The sequence below is a fragment of the Trichomycterus rosablanca genome, chromosome 4 (genome assembly GCF_030014385.1).
Source record: "Trichomycterus rosablanca isolate fTriRos1 chromosome 4, fTriRos1.hap1, whole genome shotgun sequence".
Classification (NCBI taxonomy): domain Eukaryota; kingdom Metazoa; phylum Chordata; class Actinopteri; order Siluriformes; family Trichomycteridae; genus Trichomycterus; species Trichomycterus rosablanca.
In genome coordinates this window covers 51222496-51243899 of record NC_085991.1, presented here as the reverse complement: position 1 = coordinate 51243899, position 21404 = coordinate 51222496, and the positions used below count along the sequence as shown (strand labels likewise).

At 40.7% G+C, this 21404-nt stretch overlaps 1 protein-coding gene and 1 pseudogene across 1 annotated transcript in view; one reads left to right on the top strand and one right to left on the bottom strand.

Moving 5' to 3' along the window:
• The window catches only part of LOC134312489 (tripartite motif-containing protein 16-like), a 210840-nt pseudogene extending 207635 nt beyond the window's left edge, over nucleotides 1-3205 (bottom strand).
• Nucleotides 3206-14000: 10795 nt separating this feature from the next.
• The window catches only part of dab1b (DAB adaptor protein 1b), a 53934-nt gene continuing 46530 nt past the window's right edge, over nucleotides 14001-21404 (top strand). Inside the window, exon 1 of the mRNA XM_062994484.1 lies at nucleotides 14001-14074. The gene's annotated coding sequence lies outside the window, so the exon portion shown is untranslated. The remainder of the gene's footprint in view (nucleotides 14075-21404) is intronic.

Below are 21404 nucleotides of genomic sequence, written 5' to 3'. Positions count from 1 at the left end.
CACTTTCTGTTCTCCAGTCCATGCCCTTTATGAAAATTAAATAAGTAATAGTCTCATCTATTTAGCCAATTGTTTATAAACATTTTTAAGACAGCTACAAATTTCCAAGTTTCCTAACATCTCTGTCTAGACTGCCATGACCTTAATATTCAGTCTGTAATTACTTGATTCTATTTATCTTTTTGATGTCACTGTCATCAAGTTTTTCTAATTTTGAATATATTCAAATATATACAGTACATCAATCAAACAAATTAATTAATAAAACACATTTCTAACAAATTTTTCTAACATTTCATTTATGGTAATAATTTATTCACATCCTTTATATACATGTTTTGGTATAATTTGTGTAAACCCACATCTAATAATAAAATCACCCACCACTACTGTAGTTTTAGTGCTGTTACCTGGAGGAAATGGATGGGATCCTCTGTTTGTGAAAGCTGCTCCAGTTCAGCATCTTTCTTCTTCAGATCTACAATCTCCTGCTCCAACTGCTTCAGGACTTTTTCAGCTTGACTGACTACAACTTTCTCTCGATCTCTGATCAGTTCTTTTACCTCAGAGCATCTTCTGTTAATTGAGTTGATTAGTTCAGTACAGATCATCTCAATGTTCTTCACTGCTGTCTGTGCAGAGTGCTGTTAAAAGATTCAAAAAAAGGAAACGTTGCCTTTTTAAGAAAATTGTATTCTTAAATTTTAAATATTATTGATTGTAACTATGTGGGTTTATGCCACGATGTGCATCTTGTCAAATTAATAGAAAAAGGACACATTTTTAACAATTTACTAAAACCTGAAGTAAATTTTTAAAGATATTTATCCTCCTTTAATTGTAATATTAGCATAGATTTCATGCAACGTGTCTGCTAACATTGATGTTTTGAAACATAAATGAATTTGTGAAACCCCTCATTTTATTTACAAGGATAAACAGCTTAAATCTTTTTGAAAGTCTATCAGTATGGTAGATTTGATCAACAGTATAAATCCAAATGAAGTCAGAGAGCATTTAAATCAATCAAATTATGGATCCAGTCATGTGGAATTACAGATCTATACACACATCAGAGCTCAAGCTCAGTTCATTATAAAGAAATAGACTGAATGAAATCTACAGCCACACTGCCATGGTCAGTCTCTCCTATTAACTTTAGTAAATTAAACAGTAAAAAGTGAGATTGACCACTGTCACACCAAGAGTTACTCTAATTGAATTAAGTGACTGCACACATTGTTCATTGTTTTAAATGTGCTACAAGTAAAATCACATGCAGAGAATTTAAGAATGTTAATTAAAAAACACCCCAATTAACACTCAATGTGACAATTAAACCATTATAATCTAAAAAACAGCATCCATACTGTAAAACATGCTGGTGGTAACATATTATTACATATTTCCTATTCAGAGGCAGGAACTGACTGACTGGCCAGGACTGAGAAAATCAATAATGAGATTTTATAAAGCCTAGAAAGTCTTAAAAAAGAAAAACGTTACACAGTTTCTTCTTAAGTAAATTAACTTAAGAAACACTGGACTGGTTTATAAATACAAATATTTAGTGCCCCCCTCAGAGTCCTGATCTTAATTTGCCTTTATCAAACTTACCTTGTGAGACTCCATAGCATTTATCAGCTCATTAAGTTCCTTCTCTCTGTTCTGGATTTTCTCCCGGAATTTTCTCTGGATCTCCGGCAGCTGCTTCCACACAGAGTAATAATTCAGAATTTACTTGTATTGTGTACCAGCACCACACAAACAAAATTTTTGGAGAGAAAAATAAAGAACATCAGGAGATCGGCTAGGCCATTTAAAAACCAGTATTTAAGTTATCTTGACTTTTTGTTTGGTGTCGTCTTGTTAAAACAATAATCTTTTATTAGATTATATTTCTTGACTGTTGATTTTTCCTTTAATATGTCCCAGTATATTTGTTCTATTTATTTTTACTTTTTTTACTCTGACGTGTGATGCTTCCTATTTCAGGGTCAATTTCAGGGTTCCAGTGATCACACACAAATAAATCGTATTTTAAAAAATTAAGAATGAAGGTGTTTAGCCGGAGTCAATTTTCTATTCACAACACGCAACTTTCAAAGTGATCAGATCTATGTACAGTTCACACTATATGACTGAATCTCTTGTAGTCATGAAAACATATGTGAGAAGTAACAAGGAGTTTAGTGATACCAGGTGTAAGAGTTTTTCCTTCCAAAAATGTATGTCGGCAAAAAGCAAGTGATCCAAATTGTTTGTGTGCTGATATGCAGCGAAAAAGCAAATAATCTCGGTAAAGGAGTGAATTTAAGATTGCAGAGAGAGTTGAAGGTAAATAAAAAGTTTTGCAATGCAAAAAGATAGAATGGTTTGGTGTGGACGATAATGTCACAAATACTGTAAAGCCTGAATATTTAATAATGTATTCTGATAGAAACTATATTTTACTATAGCCATGCTGTTTGACATTTACAACTCCTTCCCTATATCTTGCTTTATCATTGGCTGTAGACAAAATATCTAATATTAATTTAGTTCCGCTTAAGTTAAATATCTGCAATATAGCAGCAATTACATGAATTAGTTGTTATGTGTTAAAGAGAGCTGTATAATATTTTACCTGTTTGTCGGTTCTTTCTGCTGCAGCTGATATTGTATCATGTCCTTTATGATCATCCATGGTGCACATCATGCAGATACACTGCTGATCAGTACGACAGTAAACCTCCAGCAGTTTATCATGCTGAGAGCAGATCTGCTCCTGGAGTCGTCTGGAGGCTTTAACCAGCTTGTGCTTCTTATAAGCAGGAATCTGATAGTGAGGCTGGAGGTGAGTTTCACAGAAAGAGGCCAAACACACCAGACAAGATTTAACAGCTTTGTGTTTTCTCTCGGTACAGACATCACACTCCAGATCTTCAGGTCCAATAGGAAGTGGAACTTGAGATTCTTTCTTCTTTAGGTTTTCCAGAACTTCAGCCAGAATAATGTTTTTACTTACGACAGGTCTTAGAGTGAAGGTTTTTCTACACTGTGGACAGCTGTATGATCCCTTATCATCCTCCTGATCCCAGCAGTTGTTGATACACACCATACAGAAACTGTGTCCACATGAAATAGCAACTGGATCCTTCAGTGTTTCCAGACAGACTGGACAGCAAAACGGATCCTGAGTTACTGAAATATTTGCTTCAGCCATTTTCTGCATGTAAACAGAAACACCAGTAAACACAGCAAGTCATTTACAGCAGCTCAGACTTCCTGGTTTAGTCTGTGAGCGTTATGTTCAAAACAAGTGTGTTTAAAGTAAATCAACAATTTTAACTACATAAAGTAACAATAAACTGTAATAAACAGAAGTGATATAAACTCACCTGCAATCAGAAACTCAAATTACCAACAAAACTACAAACACAGACACGAAACAGATCTGCACTCGGACTGAACAGGATCAGATCAGACTTTCATTTCTGCTGAACTAAAGGTGGGAGGGAGAGAGAGACTTTGACTTTTAACAATCTTTTAATGTGACCTGATCATTTTTTCCATAAAACGTTATTAGATGTATAAGAGTCAAGTGATAATTAAATTAAGATATAATAAAGTCTATAATAAAGTCTATAATCATCCTTGTTTTAACCAACTGTGCAAAGATTCTTTTAACATTGTCCTCATTATCGCTCTCTTGTATAAGTTTAGTGATTAATTTCTTTAAACGGAAAGTCTGTAACTCAGTAAAAGACCCTTCTTTCTTAAAATATTTAACATCATTGACAAACTGTTTACTGTCTGGGAAATAATCAGTAACCCGTACACCTTTTTTTTCCCTTTTGTGCGTTGTAAAAAGATTTTTATGTCACACAGGAGGTGAACTCTTTTCCTGGTAGCCAACGGAACAACCTGAGTCCCACCTTCACTATCAGAGACATTACTATCAGCAATTAACTCACCCTTTCGAACCTGTTTATTGCCCTTACCTCGGCACGCTCTTTTTTTCTTTTTATGGGAGCTTTAAAAACTGGATCCATGTCCATATCTGCTCCCTCATCCAGCTCTGGTGTTTCTACAGATCTTAGAGCAGTTTTATTGCTTTTTACCTCAGTCTTTCTTGGAGTGCTCCGTCACTGTGTCTACCTCCTCCTCTGTAACAGGTGCTTCCAAGGTGCTTGTCTCAGATTTTTCCACCGTTGCAGCGTACTTGTTTTGGTCCTTGATCAGGTCAGCTGCTACCTCTGTAGTCGGTCCAGTTTCAGTCTGATCGCTCTCCATAGGCGTCACTTCGATTGTCGAATTTGATTCTTCGGATACTGGTGTGTGAGTCGGGCTCCTCGCAGCTGCAGGGGGATCAGTTGTAGCAGGCCTGCGCCTTTACTGCGCATTATCCACGTTTCTTTTCTCAAGGCAGGCGCGGATAAGGTGACCAGGCTGTCCACACCCGAAGCACTTTATTTCAGCATCAGATGATGCAAAGACTGTATAGCCAAATCCATCCACTTTAAGTACCATATACACCAGCCTCCGAAATGACACCAGATGTTTACCCAGGGGAGATTTACACCTGAGAGGGATCTTTTTTATGGTGGAAACCAGTTTGCCACACCGAGATAATTATTTTATGATCATTCAATCTTTAATTAATTGGGGGGGGGGGGGGTGTTGTTGGGGGTGTTGTTGGGGGTGTTGTTGGACGCGAAGATTTTCTTAGCTGGAGTACTCAGTTGTTGCACCATTTTTAGTTGGTCCTGTAGCACAATTCCTTTCTGAATTAGTTTATTGACCTTCTCAACGATGCTCAGAAAGATCACTACTGCGTTGTTCATTCTTGCAGCTGAAACTATATTACTGTGACCGATAACATTTCCAGTTGCCAGACTTTTTTTGACTTTTCACTTCTTTATTCAAACCAAGTTTGTCAATAAAAAAAATTCATCTGATCCATCTGATCGCAGCTTCACAGTCAGTACCACACACCACCTTATTCTTAAGACATAGATTGCCATTTTTGCCTGCCCAAAGATAAAGTTGATCAATTGGCACTTTGACTTTTTTCTCTTGACATATTTAAAACCAAGGATAAAAGTCTGGAGTGTAAAAGTCACATTGAAAGACACAAATACATTCTTCAAAACCTCAAACAAGGGACGCAGCCTAAAACAGTGCATAAAAGCATGAAGCATGTTTCCCTCTGGTAACAAAATGGACAGTGTGGTAAAATCTCTGGGTTTAAAACAGAGATAAAAGCGTTAACTGAGATAATACCATGTAAAATCCTCCACTGCAGGTCAGTAACTTTCTTAGTTAATGGTGGTTTATACAGTGCTCTTCACTCTGGATTACTCAGATTTAGGGCTGGCACCAGTCCGATACTCTGTATTGGTAACGGTCTGATATTGGCCCAAATTACTGGATCAGATATCAGAAGGAAAAAAACGTGCAATCCGATCCGATACTGTTGCTTAATGTAAATAACGCTTAATGTAAACACTTAATGTAAATAATACTTAATGTAAATAAGGCCATTGTTTGTGTGTAAAGCAAATAACACTCAAAGATACGTTCCAACAGAGTGCCGTTTATTACCAGCTCACTCAACAACTGTCGTAACATGGTGCACCTTGATGACATCATTAACATGTGCCACTGATCTACAACTCATCCGCAGCAGCCATTCAGAAATTAAAACACACTGATCTACTTCAACTTTTAGCATTTAAAAAAAATCATCTACTACTGCCACATCTACAAAACACTGTTTAAACACAATAAAAAACACTTTATAAATGATAAATCGCTCACCTGAGATAAAGAAAACCCGGCTTGGAGATCTCTCACATCCTCAACCATTAATCCATTAGTGTTATGAAATAAAACTACACCGTTTCCTGTTTAGCCACAGACGTCCTCTTCAAAATTCAGCAGGGTTTAATAATCTAAAAACATGACAGCACTTTAACGAAAAATCTCAACTCTGCGTCAATTCTAATTGGTCCATCGCGTTTGATTGACATCCCCATCTTCCAATTGTAGACACTTTGGACGACACGCTGTAAAGCGAGATGTGTCACGTGAACAGCGGCTCGAACGTAAGTAAAACTAAAAATGCTGCTAAATGCTCTGTGTGTAAAAGTTACAATAAAAACAGCATTTTTGTATAAGTGTGATGTTGTAGCTTCTGTATTTATTTCTTTCGAATATTTGTTTCACAGTCTGAGCATCGTTATTTAGATAGCTGGTTTACCCATGGTGCATTGAGATGTGTATTATTACTGCTTAGTTGTTTGAGAGGAGAAATGGCGGTATTGGACTGTTATCCGCTTTGGCAGATACTCAATTTGCAGTATCGGTATCAGACATAAAGTACCCTTCCTTGATAGGACATTTCAGGGACTAAGCATTTCCTGAGGCAGCCTTTAATTTTTCAACCATGCCATCCCAGTTCTTTTCAGTGCAAACCACCCCTCCTCCGCATCAACTCCTCTGGGAGTGTAGGTTCTCCACCATCCCACTCACCAACTAAAACTGCTTCACTCTTGTTACAGTTCACTTTAGCCAACGGTAAAATCCTGAAATCATGTAAGTTCAGCTAAAATGTCCACGTCCGTCTGGGTACTTGTTATCACAACTAGATCATCTGTGTATCTGCATACAAAACCTTGATCATTGCTATGAAACCTTGGTTGAACCCAAAGTTCTCCAGGACCTTCCACAGGTACCCATGTTCAACCCTGTCAAAAGTTTCTTCCTTAGAGAAAGAGAGAGAAAGAACATTTTACTTTTGTTCAAGTATTCATTTATTACCTTCATGATAGAAATTATGTTAGTGTTATAAGTAAAAAGTTTACGGACACCCTATGATGGCATTTTTTTAACTAAATGATGGGAACTCCCAATAATCAGGGTCCTTTGCATGGTGTTGCATGTTCTCCTTGTGTTCACATGAGCTCCGGTTTCCAAAGTCCAAAGACATCCAGTTGGAGCTACTAAAATGTGAGCGTGTCTGTCGGGCGTTTCTCTGACCAGTGATTTGTTGTTAGGACCATTAAAGGAATCCAGGGTTCAACCCTTGTACACCGACCTGCTCTTTATCCACAAGTCACTCCATTATACACCAAGATTGTTACTGCTTCTGAGAACTGTACGAAGAGCCTGTGTGAGGCAGATGGAATCTTCTTTGAAGGTGTCGTAATTGGGTTAGGCTTCAAGTGATGACATGTACACAGGAACACAAGTGTAGGCATGAGAGGTGTGAACATGATGACAAACCAAACATGACCTTCTCTTGTATGTGCTCTCACTGCCTTTTTCCATTCTTTTTTTTTCTCTGTGTGTCTCAGCAGTGGGTGGCAGGTGATTAGAGGTGGATCCTGTGGGAGGTTGGATCGTCTGAAGTAAGTTGAATAGCCTTTAAAAAGCCTAATGCTAGATTAGAAAAGCCACTCGGAAAGATTAGAACATAATTCAAATGCTAAGCAGAGAGAAAAAGAGAGAGAGAGAGGTGATGATATACATAAGTACTTATGTAAGTGCAGCTTGTACAATCCTAAACAAAAAAAAACTGTTGGGACAGCATGGAAAATGCAAATTAAAAAAAAAAAAAAAACACAGAGTTTCTTACATTTACTTTGACTTTTATTTGATGTCAGACAGGATGAACCTGAGATATTTCATGTTTTATTTGCTCACCTTCATTTCATTTATTAATAAACATCCATTCCTGCATTTCAGACCTGCAACACGTTCCAAAAAAGGTGAATTGGGCACAATTTAGGGCCAGTAATGAGCTGAAAAAGCTAAATAATGATGTGATTCCAAACAAGTGATGTCAACAGGTGATTGTAATCATGGTTTGTTACAAAAGGAGTATCCAGGAAAGGCTGAATCTCAGATGAGTAAAGATGATCAGAGGATCCAGTTTGTCCACAAATGTGTGAGAAAATGATTGAAATGTTTAAAAACAATGAACCTCAAAGAAAGACTGGAGGGGATTTGCATATTTCTCCCTCTACAGTGCATAATATCATTAAACCATTCAAGGAATCGGGAGGAATTTCAATGTGTAAAGACCAAGGGTGCAAGCTTAAGCTGAACGCTCGTGATCTTCCATCCCTCAGACGGCACTGCATCAAGAACCGCCACTCAACACTAGCTAATATAACCACATGGGTGAGGGATTAGTTTATCAAACCTTTATCAAGCTCTACAATACAGAGTTACTGCACAAATGATACTTAAAACTTTACTGTGCAAAAAAGAAGCCTTATGTTAACCATGTCCAGAAGCGGCATCGACTTCTCTGGGCTCGGAGGCATCTAGGATGGACCATCACACAGTGGAAACGTGAATTGTGGTCAGATGAATCAGCATTCTAGGTCTTTTTTTAAACAAATGGACGCTGTGTGCTCCGGACCAAAGAGGAAAAGGACCATCCAGACTGTTATCAGCCATGAGTTCAAAAGCCAGGGTCTGTCATGGTATGGGGTGTGTCAGTACCAGGGTCTGTCATGGTATGGGGTGTGTCAGTGCCCTTGGTAAAGGTCATTTACACTTCTGTGATGCAGCATTAATGCAGAAAAGTACATTGAGATCTTAGAGCAACATATGCTGCCTTCAAGATGTCGTCTTTTCCAGGGACGTCCAGCATTGCAAATTGATATCCAGACAATGCAAAACCACCTGCTGCACACATTACAAAGGCATGGCTGCGGAAGAAGAGGGTACGGGTACTGTACTGGCCTGCTTGCAGTCCTGACCTGTCCCCAATAGAGAATGTGTGGAGAATTTTGATACAAAAAATGGGGGAGCTGATTTTACAAAAAACAGGTCATAAAATCAGGAGTTTACGGGTTTAGGATAGAGACTGTGGCAAAGGGAATTGTGAGTGATATTCACTCTGCTTTTTTACCCTTTATTCTTTATAAGATACCAAATTCAAAGCTTCCAATTACAATTTAATCAAATGAGGGATAAGTTGCTCGGAGGCCCAACGGTGACAGATTGGTGGTGGTGGGCCTAGTCCAGCACCCTAATCACTGAGCTACCACTGCATAGATAGCTCAAAAGCCAGGAACACGGGTCGTTGTTGTGTGTTTGACACAAAAGACATCATGGTGTGTTTTCTCACACATATGTGTTTACTTCTCTCTAATATCGTATGTGTTCTGTAAGTGGCCAGTTTCGACCAGTTGCTATGACGACCTGAATCGAGGAGAGTTTCTGGAAGAGGTATTTTTGCTCAGGATGTAAATGGAAGTGCAGGAGCACACTTACGTTTCATCATGTTGACCCTCAAGACCTTTAAGAGAGTTAGCATGAGCCAGAACAGAAATGCTGTCAGTAGTTCTGAATAACGACTGGTAACTTGGTGTGTGCTAGTCTGTGCTGGATGGGTGTGCATGGAGTGTACATTTACAATTCATGTGTGCCCAGTCTGTGCCCAGTCGGGGTAAGAAGAGACTAAACAGTGGCACCTTGGCAGGCCTGTGTTGGTACGTCTGTGTGTGTGTGTGTGTGTGTGTGTGTGTGTGTGTGTGTGTGTTTTCACATGGACAGTCATGGCTGAGTAGGTGTACAAACACATGCTCAAAAGAGGTTTTGGGGAGATCTAATATGTTAAATCGAATAGACTGAAGTGATTGAAGGCCTAACATTATGACCACCTTCCTAACTGACTGGTCTGCGGCTATGCAGCCCCAAATGCAACAAACTGTGATGCACTGTGTATTCCGACACCTTTCTATCAGAACCAGCCTTCGCTCCCCATGTGCATCAATAAACCTTGGCCGCCCATGACCCTGTCGCATGTTCACCACTGTTCCTTCCTTGGAGCACTTTTGATAGATACTGACCACTGCAGACCGGGAACACCCCACAAGAGCTGCAGTTTTGGAGATGCTCTGACCCGGTTGTCTAGCCATCACATTTTGGCCCTCGTCAAACTCACTCAGATTCTCACGCTCGTCCATTTTTCCTGCTTCTAACATCAACTTTGAGGATAAAATGTTCACTTGCTGCCTAATATATCCCCCCCACTAACAGGTGCCATAATGAAGAGATAATCAGTGTTATTCACTTCACCTGTCTGTGGTCATAATGTTATGCCTGGTCGGTGTAAATGAATATATTACATTTGTCTACAAAGTCCCAATTACACATGTTAATATTCCAGATTCCACCCTGAACTCCAGCCCAATATTCTCATTTGGAGTCAGTCTTGTAGGCTATCTGGTCTTGGGACTGGCAAGTGCACGTCTCAATATTTAGGATGTTTCAGCCACCCCTCTCAGACATTAGCCAATCGAGTCCATGCAGATGCCCGACAGGCCGATAGCACTGCTGAGATTCAAACCCTGGATCCCCAGATGTCTGCAGTAGTGCACTAGCATACTTAACTGCTGTGTCACCCAAGCACTAACACTCGTAATATAAAATAATGATTAACTGATATTGATTGATAGTCAGGCGGCACAGTGGCCAAGTGGGTAGCACTGTCGTCTCTGCTACTGTCGGTTTGATCCCCAGGTGGGGCGGTTTGCATGTTCTCCACGTGTCTGCGTGGGTTTCCTCCAGGAGCTCTGGTTTCCTCCCACAGTCCAAAAACATGCAGTCAGGTTAATTGGAGACACTGAATTGCCCTGTAGGCAAATGGGTGTGTGTGTGTTTGCCCTGCGATGGACTGGCACCCCATCCAGGGTGTTACTGTGTGCCTTGCGCCCATTGAAAAGCTGGGATATGCTCCAGCACACCTCTGCGACCCTGATTGGATAAGCGGTTAAGAAAGTGAGTGAGTGAGTGATAGTCATAGTTTGAAAAGTAGGTGCTGCAGAATAATGTAGGTCCTAGAGACCTGGGTTGATCCTTCTAGGGATGTAGAGATTTCCTCTCACCATCAAAAAACATGCAGAAGGTGAACTGTCTAATGTAATTGACCCCTAATTGTGAGAGAAAAGTAAAGCAGTGGTAGCTCCACGGTTAAGGTACTGGACTAGTGATCAGAATTCTGCAGGTTCAAGCCACACCACTGCCAACTTGCAACTGTTGGACCCTTGAGCAAGGCCCTTCATTTTCATTTGCTGGATTTTATTGCCTGGTAATTGACATGCAGGAGACCGTACAGCCTGAAATCTTGTCTAAATGATCAGCACCGAATAGCAAGAGCTGCTTGAGGTCTGGGTCAAAGGTCAGCCCCTATTCATCAATAACAGTGGCACAGATTTGCCGTTACAGCTTTGCATTATTCAAACACTGAATTCAGAGAGCGTGAGGAGGAAATTGCCGTTTTCAGTGTGATTATGGGCTCACCGGTTAGAGACAGTTCATCATAGTCACAGACGGCGACTGTTCATTATTGCGGTGCTTTATGCCAGGAAGCCGTTGGCCAGACTTGGTGAATCATTCGGTGGTGGCAGATTGCTTTGTTTGAGCTGTCGTTAGTCATGTGATCAGAACCGACAGCGATGCTCTGCCAGCAGACGGGGGATCTGCGAGGGTCGTGGGTGGCGTGTGTTTGTGAGAGCTGAGCTGGGTGAGAATGGGTGGCTTCTTGTTACACGTGTGTCAAACTGTCAAGCGTCTCTGGGAATTAATTATAAAAAGCTAATTACAGAGATGTCACAGTTTCTATTAATATATAAACGCCACTGTGCAAAAATGATGATCTTTTATTAAACATTTAAACTATCAAAATAATAGAACTTATTAGGTAGTGTATTTATATACAACCCCAAATCAGAAAAAGTTGGGACAGCATTGAAAACGCAAATAAAATAAAAACACAGTGTTCCTTTCATTTACTTTGACTTTTATTTGATGTCAGACAGGATGAACCTGAGATATTTCATGTTTTATCTGCTCAATTTCATTTCATTTATTAATAAACATCCATCCATTTCAGACCTGCAACACATTCCAAAAAAAGTTGGGACTGGGGCAATTTAGAGCTAGTAATGAGGTGAAAAACCTAAATAATGATGTGATTCCAAACAGGTGATTGTAATCATGGTTTGGTACAAAAGCAGCATCCAGGAAAGACTGAGAGTCTCTGATGAGTAAAGATGATCAGAGGATCCAGTTTGTCCACAGATGTGTGAGAAAATGATTGAAATGTTTAAAAACAATGAACCTCAAAGAAAGGTTAGAAGGGATTTGCATATTTCTCCCTCTACAGTGCAGAATATAATTAAACCATTCAAGGAATCAGGAGGAATTTCAGTGCCTAAAGGCCAAGGGTGCAAGCTTAAGCTGAACATCCGTGATCTTCCATCCCTCAGACGGCATCAGAAACCACCACTCAACAATAGCTGATATAACCACATGGTGAGGGATTAGTTTATCAAACCTTTATCAAGCTCTACAATACAGAGTTACTGCACAAATGATACTTAAAACTTTACTGTGCAAACAAGAAGCCTTATATTAACCATGTCCAGAAGCGGCGTCGACTTCTCTGGGCTCTGAGGGCATCTAGGATGGACCATCACACAGTAGAAACGTGTATTGTGGTCAGATGAATCAGCATCCCAGGTTTTTTTTTTAGGAAAAATTGACGCCTGTGCTCCGGACCAAAGACAAGTCCAAAAGCCAGGGTCTGACATGGTATGGGGCGTGTCAGTGCTCCTGGTAAAGGTCATTAACACTTCTGTGATGCAGCATTAATGCAGAAAAGTACATTGAGATGTTAGAGCAACATCTGCTGCCTTTAAGATGCCGTCTTTTCCAGGGATGTCCAGTATTTTTCAACAATGCAAAACCACCTGCTGCACACATTACAAAGGCATGGTTGCGGAGGAAGAGCGTACGGGTACTGGACTGGCCTGCCTGCAGTCCTGACCTGTCCCCAACAGAGAATGTGTGGAGAATTTTGAAACAACAACGACCCCCCGTACTGCTGCACATCTTAAGACGTGTTTGCAGGAAGAACAAGACAAAATAAAAGCTAAAACACTAAATCACTTGGTCTCCTCTGTGCCAAAACGTGTGGTGAAAAGGAACGGCAACATTACAAAGTGGTAAATGCTTTACTGTCCCAACCTTTTTTTGGAATGTGTTGCAGGCCTGAAATGCAGGAATGGATGAAATATCTCAGGTTCATCCTGTCTGCCATTAAATAAAAGTCAAAGTAAATGTAAGCAGCTTTGTCTGATTTGGGGTTGTACACTATAAGATAAGATAATCCTTTATTAGTCCCACAGTGGGGAAATTCACATTGTTGCAGCAGCAAAGGGATAGTACAGCACTCAGTACAAAAATAGACAATAAAAATAAAAAATAGTACAATGTATAACAATAATAATAAAAAGTCAGAAAAAACTCTGAAAAATATTTACAAATATTTACAAATAACTGCACATGTGAGAATATTGCACATTGTAATAATTACACATAGACAAAAGTATATAGACAAAAGTCCTAATACAAAAGTATTAGGACACCCCTTCTAATTACTGAATGTTTGTTTCCGGCACAACAGTTGCTAACAGGTGTAATAAATCAATTATGTCAAAGAAATTATTTGCTTCCAACTTGAAAGAAACAGTTTAGGGAAGGCTCTTTCCTGTTCCGGCTAGAATAAGCCCCTGTGAACAAAACATCTAGACAAGAAGCTTCAGTGTCTGGAATGAACTGGAACATCAACTGAGGCTTTCTTGACCGACATCAGTGCCCAGCCATACAAATCAGCTCCTTTGACTTGACTGAATGGGACCAAATTCCCACAGTAGTGTATCTCGTTAGCCCCGCCCATATTGTCTCATTAGCCCCGCCCCTTCTCCTCATTCTGGCTCCGTGAAGCTGCAGCAGCGCTCGGTTCAGTTCACCGTGCGCGTCTCAGTAAAGCGCGTCTGTGTAACGCGCGTCTCCGTAACGCGCGTCTCCGTAATACGCGTCTCTGTATAAACGCTCACCATCACACCGTCATACCGACCACACCAAACCCACCCACCTTCATCTGCACAGAACACGAAGCGACCTGAATTCTGGGAAATTTCACCTCGGATTTACATGGATCCACTCCACGGATGTGTTAACAGGCTGAACACGGATTGGTTGTGAATAATAAAGTCTGGACGCTGAGGTGAGTAGGTGTTGAGATGCTTCTGTATCACCACCTTCCTTCCATGGTGTTCATTTACAACACCTGCAGTCTGATGGAATCAGTGCCAGCTTTAGACTCCTCAGACTGCAGGTGTTGCATTCGCCTCACAGCAAGACGGTGCTGGGTTCGATCCCCAGGCGGAGCGGTCCGGGTCCTTTCTGTTCTGAGTAGAGTTTGCATGTTCTCTCCGTGTCTGTGTGGGTTTCCTCCGGGAGCTTCGGTTTGGTTGATCAGTGCTGGAATACACGTACACTATATAGACAAAAGTATTGGGACACCGAGTTTTATTATTGCATGTATGTGTTTTAGTCACAACAGTTGCTAACAGGTTTAATAAATCAATCATATACAGGGAACCTTAGGCTTCCAACAGTTTAGGGACCGTCATTTCCTGTTCCAGAAATGCAAGTTTAAAGAAACTCCAGTTCTGACCTCAGCACCAATGACCAGCTTTGGAATGAACCGGCTTCCTTGACCAACATCAGTGCCCAGACCACGTAGAGGTTACTCTATTTTAATTAAGCATTTGTTTTTTGAAATAGGATGTCCAACAAGCTCATGGACAGGTGTCCAAATACTTTTGGCCATATACTGTAGGTATTACATTACTAAGTAATTAAAATACAATGACATAGTACTTGTATTCACTGAATGCAGTTGTAGCCTAGGGTACCAAGGGTAAGGTACTAGACTTGTAGTCGCAAGTCCCACCACTTTGGGCCCTTGAGCAAGGCTCTTAACCCTCAATTGCTTATACAATATACTGTCACAGTACTATAAGTGATAAATGAATGCAGCTACTGTCCACTCTGTCATCCAGTTCCGAGTCTATTGGATAGACAGTGTCCATTCTGCTTGGAAGGCAATCCACAAGACTTTGTAATGAGCCTGTATGAATTTGTACCATACCGCCAACACAAGTGCATTTGTGAAATCAGTATTATTATTGTAATTTATTCCAGCAGTCTGTAATGGGTTGAGTGGTACGCGCTCGGTACACACCATTGGAGTTCTTTCATACCAGGCATGTCAGACTCTGTCTTTATGGAGCTCGCTTTTGTATAGAGGGGCCCAGTCCTGCTATAATAAAAAGGGCCTTTCCCAAACTTCTGCTTCAAAGTTGAAAGCATATGATGTGTTTTTTGTGTGTAGTTATTTACAATATTAAATAACAACAGGTGGCGCTAAAACACCTTAATGTAACAATAAGCAAAAGCGTCCACATACATTTGACCGGTCAGGTGTCTGTATGGACATAATTGTCTAATGTCTGAGGTGGGGCATCCTAGCCACTGGGAGGTGTACAACCCAGTGCGCTCTCTCAGTGCTGGTCCCAAGGCCGAATAGAAATAGGAGGGATACGTCAGGGAGGGCATCCGGGCATAATACCTGTGCCAGGTCTGGTATGAGGACCAGATTTGCTATGGCTACACCTAAATACAGGCTCTTTTTCCCACAGCGCTCCACAGTATATCTTTAATACCTTGAACTTATTAATAAAACCTTCACTTGTGTACATTTGTAATACGGTGACATTCTCTTTGTGCACTGCAATATGGCCAAAAGTATTAGGGCACCTGACAACAAGACCCATTTCAAAAACAAATGCTATTTTGCCGTTTCAAGCCTCACCACTGCCAGGTTGCCACTGTTAGTCGCTTTGGATAAAAGCATCTGCTAAATGCAGAAAATGTAAAATAGCGTGACCCTTATGTGATCCTTTCAGCTAGAACATCAGTCTTCTCTTCTCTTCTGACAAGGCTTCTCACAACATGAAAATATGTATTTAGGAATTTGTGCCCATTCAGTTTGAAGACAACAATTTTATGTCTGGGCACTGATGTTGATGTTTTGGGTTCATTTCAAAGCTGTTGAGTGGTGATAAGGTCACGTCTTTATATAGTTTGCTTTGTGCTCAGGGTTACAGTCATGCTGGAACAGGAACAGGCCTTCCCTAAACTGTTGCTGCAAAGCTGGAAGCATTTAATTTCCTTTCTATAATTGATTTATTAAACCAATTTGTTTGTCCATATAGATCAGCCATAACATTAAAACCACCTCCTTGTTTCTACACTCACTGTCCATTTTATCAGCTCCACTTACCATATAGAAGCACTTTGTAGTTCTACAATTACTGACTGTAGTCCATCTGTTTCTCTGTTTCTCTTGTTAGCCCCCTTTCATGCTGTTCTTCAATGGTCAGGACCCCCACAGAGTGGTGACACTGACATGGTGGTGGTGTGTTAGTGTGTGTTGTGCTGGTATGAGTGGATCAGACAAAGCAGCGCTGCTGGAGTTTTTAAACACTTCACTGCCACTGCTGGACTGAGAACAGTCCACCAGCCAAAAATATCCAGCCAACAGTGCCCCGTGACCACTGATGAAGGTCCAGAAGATGACCAACTGAAACAGCAGCAATAGATGAGCGATCGTCTCTGACTTTACATCTACAAGGTGGACCAACTAGGTAGGAGTGTCTAATAGAGTGGACAGTGAGTGGACGCGGTATTTAAAAACTCCAGGAGCGCTGCTGTGTCTGATCCACTCATACCAGCACAACACACACTAACACACCACCACCATGTCAGTGTCACTGCAGTGCTGAGAATGATCCACCACCTAAATAATACCTCCTCTGTGGGGGTCCTGACCATTGAAGAACAGCATGAAAGGGGGCTAACCCAGCATGTAGAGAAACAGATGGACCACAGTTAGTAATTGTACTACAAAGAGCTTCTTTGTGGTAAGTGGAGCTGATAAAATGGACAGTGAGTGTAGAAACAAGGAGGTGGTCACAGACAGTGATGGCATAGTTACCTTGAAAAAGTAATCTGATTACTGATTACTGATTACTCCTTTAAAAAGTAACTTAGTTACTTTATGGATTACTTGATTTTAAAAGTAACTAAGTTAGATTACAAGTTACTTTATTAGTTATATAATGCGGTCCGCTAATGTATCCCATAATGCAACTGGAGCTGCGTAGGCGATTGAAGCGGAATAAGAAACAAGAAAGAACGGAGTCCTCTGTTCACAAGTGTAAGTAAGATAAATAAAATAAAAATTTTTAAAGACAAATAAATAACAAAAAGACGATAAATATCCTACATTTTTGGCGAGTGGGGTTTGTAATGAGTCTGTAACTATGGTGATATTACGTCATCACGTCCCCACGTCATCACTTGACGTTGGTAAGATGTACTTCTTTACCGGCCGAGTAGTGCATACTTCTAAGTGTATACTACTAAGTATGCGATTCCGGACGCAGCCCGTGACTTAATTGTCGCATAGGACAGACGTCACTCCCCGAGACGCAAGAAGAAAGCAAAAATATATCTTTTTACTAAGGAAAATGACAAAAATAGTAACGCACAGTAACTTGGATAAGTAACTTTAATCTGATTACTGGATTGGAAATAGTAACGTGTTAGATTACTCGTTACTGAAAAATGTGGTCAGATTAGAGTAACTTAGTAACGCGTTACTGACCATCAGTGGTCACAGAAGAGTTTTTTCAAGACACAGTGACATTGTTCTCCCTTTGGACCCCTCAAAACCGCCCCTACTGTAAACACTGAGGTGTGACTGTTTTGTTCTATTCCCTATATTGTCTGAGTTGAACTGGTATGTTCTCATTAGGGTTGCATAATTTATATAAATGTGCTTTTATACAATTCAGAAATACATTTCACATGCATTGTTTATCAGGACATATAAATACTCATAAAATAAATGTACCAGTGAATGGTGGGATGTAATAAAAGAACCATTTCTGTTCCCCGGGGATCATTTTAATGGCAGACCGGCTCTTTAACCATTTAGTCTGACTAAATAATTCTTTACCATCATTAAAATTATATGACGGTTTTAATGTGGTGCCATGAAGCTGGTTAAAGCACCATGCAGAATTGGTTTGTCTGTGGTTTTGTTCTGAAGAAACGTTTCAGACATCTTGAAATCACCTGTGATTGTGCAGCAGAAACTCTGAACCTTCCTCCCACTGACCACGTCTGGCTCATTACTCATGAAAGTGCTGCCCACACGTCTGCACTGTACACTGATCAGGCATGACATTATGCCCACCTCTCTAATATTGTGTTGGTCCCCATTTGCTGCCGAAACAGCCCTGACCCATCAAGACATGGGCCCCACTAGACCCCTGGAGGTGTGCTGTGGAATCTGGCTCCAAGATGTTAGCAGCAGATTCTTTAACTCCTGTAAGTTGAGTGAGGTGGGGCCTCCATGGATTGTCTGTCCAGCACGTGATCCGGGGAATTTGGAGGCCGAGTCAACACCTCAAACTGGTTGTTGTGCTCCTTAATCCATTCCTGAAGCAGCTCAGTATGAATACCCATGGTTTTGAAATGGGATGTCCAACAAGCTCATGGTGATGTGTTCCAATACTGTCCGTTTAGAAACACCAAAACAAATCTGAAAGGTGTCTGACCTTGGATAAGGTTGTGGACGTGTTCAGTAACTGCGCTGGATTTTGCTGCTGGACATTCTCAGGTGGTGTCTCTGAACTTGTCCTTGTGAGCAGGTCTGACCACATCCTAAATGGAAACACGGTAAAAAAAACAGTGGCACAGCTTAATGTGTTCCGTCTGTTTTCTCTGGAGGCTTTTCAGAGGTGGAAGGGTGGAAGGATTTTGTGAACTTGGCTGTCACCGTTTGGCACAGAAGCGGCATCCAGACACACAAAAGAATCATCACGTGCCGCCACGTTCACGCTGCTGTAATGTAGGACTCGCCGCTCACTGTTCCACTCAAAGCTTCATAATGTCATAATCTACACCAAACATGCCAAAGCAGTGAATTATTAACATGCTGCTTGGCTGAGGGGCTGACAGGATGCCATATGATCGCCTCTCGGCTGTTTTTGGGGAGTCTGTAGCAAAACAAGAAAGGAAAAGAGTAGATCAGTTATAAAGGACATAACCTTGTTTATAACTGGTCATCAGAAAAAGTTGGGACAGTATGGAAAACATTAATAAAATAAAAACACAGAGTTTCTTACATTTACTTTGACTTTTATTTGATGTCAGACAGGATGAACCTGAGATATTTTATGTTTTATCTGCTCAACTTCATTTCATTTATTAATAAACATCCATTCCTGCATTTTAGGTCTGCAACACATTCCAAAAAAAGTTGGGACGGAGGCAATTTAGGTCTAGTAATGAGGTGAAAAAACTAAATAATTATGTGATTCTAAACAGGTGATTGTAATCATGGTTTGGTACAAAAGCAGCATCCAGGAAAGGCTGAGAGTCTCTGATGAGTAAGTTTGTCAGCAAATATGTGAGAAAATTATTGAAATGTTTAAAAACATTGTTAAAGAAAGATTGGAAGGGATTTGCATATTTCTCATCTATAGTGCGGAATATCATTAAACCATTCAAGGAATCAGAAGGAATTTTAGTGCGTAAAGGCCAAGGACACAAGCTTAAGCTGAACGCTCGTGATCTTCCATCCTTCAGACGACGCTACATCAAGAACCTCCACTCAACAATAGCTGATATAACCACATGGGTGAGGGATTAGTTTATCAAACCTTTATCAAGCTCTACAATACAGAGTTACTGCACAAATGATACTTAAATCTTTACTGTGCAAAAAAGAAGCCTTATGTTAACCATGTCCAAAAGCGACGTTGACTTCTCTGGGCTCGGAGGCATCAAGGATGGACCATCACACAGTAGAAACATGTATTGTGGTCAGATGAATCAGCATCCCAGGTCTTTTTTTGGAAAAAATGGATGCTGTGTGCTTCGGACCAAAGACGAAAAGGATCCAGACTGTTATCAGCAACAAGTCCAAAAGCCAGGGTCTGACATGGTATGGGGGCGTGTCAGTGCCCTTGGTAAAGGTCATTTACACTCTGTGATGCAGCATTAATGCAGAAAAGTACATTGAGATCTTAGAGCAACATGTGCTGCCTTCAAGACGTCGTCTTTTCCAGGGACGTCCAGCATTTTTCAACAAGACGATTCAAAACCACCTGCTGCACACATTACAAAGGCGTGGCTGCGGAAGAAGAGGGTACGGGTACTGGACTGGCCAGGCTGCAGTCCTGACCTGTCCCCAATATAGAATGTGTGGAGAGTTTTGAAACCACGTACTGTTACACATCTTAAGACGTGTTTGCAGGAAGAACGAGAAAAAATAAAAGCTGAAACACTAAATCACTTGGTCTCCTCGGTGCCAAAACGTCTTTTAAGGGTGAAATGGAACAGCAACATTACAAAGTGGTAAATGCTTTACTGTCCCAACTTTGTTTGGAATGTGTTGCAGGCCTGAAATGCAGGAATGGATGTTTATTAATAAATGAAATGAAGCTGAGCAGATCAAACATGAAATATCTCAGGTTCATCCTGTCTGACATCAAATGAAACTCAAAGTAAATGTAAGAAACTCTGTGTTTTTATTTTATTTACATTTTTCATACTGTCCCAACTTTTTCTGATGTGGGGTTGTAAATTCTTTGCTTAGTTTGGTGTGGAATAGCTTGACTGGTCTGCTTAAAACCCTGAACTCAGCTGTACTGATATTCTAATTGAAATGGAATGCAGACCGTGAATCAGCCCGTATCGCTCAACATCAGTGGCTAATCTCACTAATGGTCTTGTAACTAAATGGAAGCAATTTCATTATCCAACATCTCTCAGTTATAGCATATATACAGGTTTTAGTAAATCCATATATACCGATCAGCCATAACATTAAAACCACCTCCTTGTTCCTACACTCACTGTCTATTTTATCAGCTCCACTTACCATATAGAAGCACTTTGTAGTTCAACAATTACTGAATGTGGTCCATCTGTTTCTCTGCATGCTTTGTTACCCCCCTTTCATGCTGTTCTTCAATGGTCAGGACCCCCACAGGACCACCACAGAGCAGGTATTATTTAGGTGGTGGATCATTCTCAGCACTGCAGAGACACTGACATGGTGGTGGTGTGTTAGTGTGTGTTGTGGTATGTTGTCTGGTATGAGTGGATCAGACACAGCAGCGCTGCTGGAGTTTTTAAATACCGTGTCCACTCACTGTCCACTCTATTAGACACTCCTACCTAGTTGGTCCACCTTGTAGATGTAAAGTCAGAGACGATCGCTCATCTATTGCTGCTGTTTGAGTCGGTCATCTTCTAGACCTTCATCACTGGTCACAGGACGCTGCCCACGGGGCGCTGTTTGCTGGATATTTTTGGTTGGTGGACTATTCTCAGTCCAGCAGTGACAGTGAGGTGTTTAAAACTTCCATCAGCGCTGCTGTGTCTGATCCACTCATACCAGCACAACACAC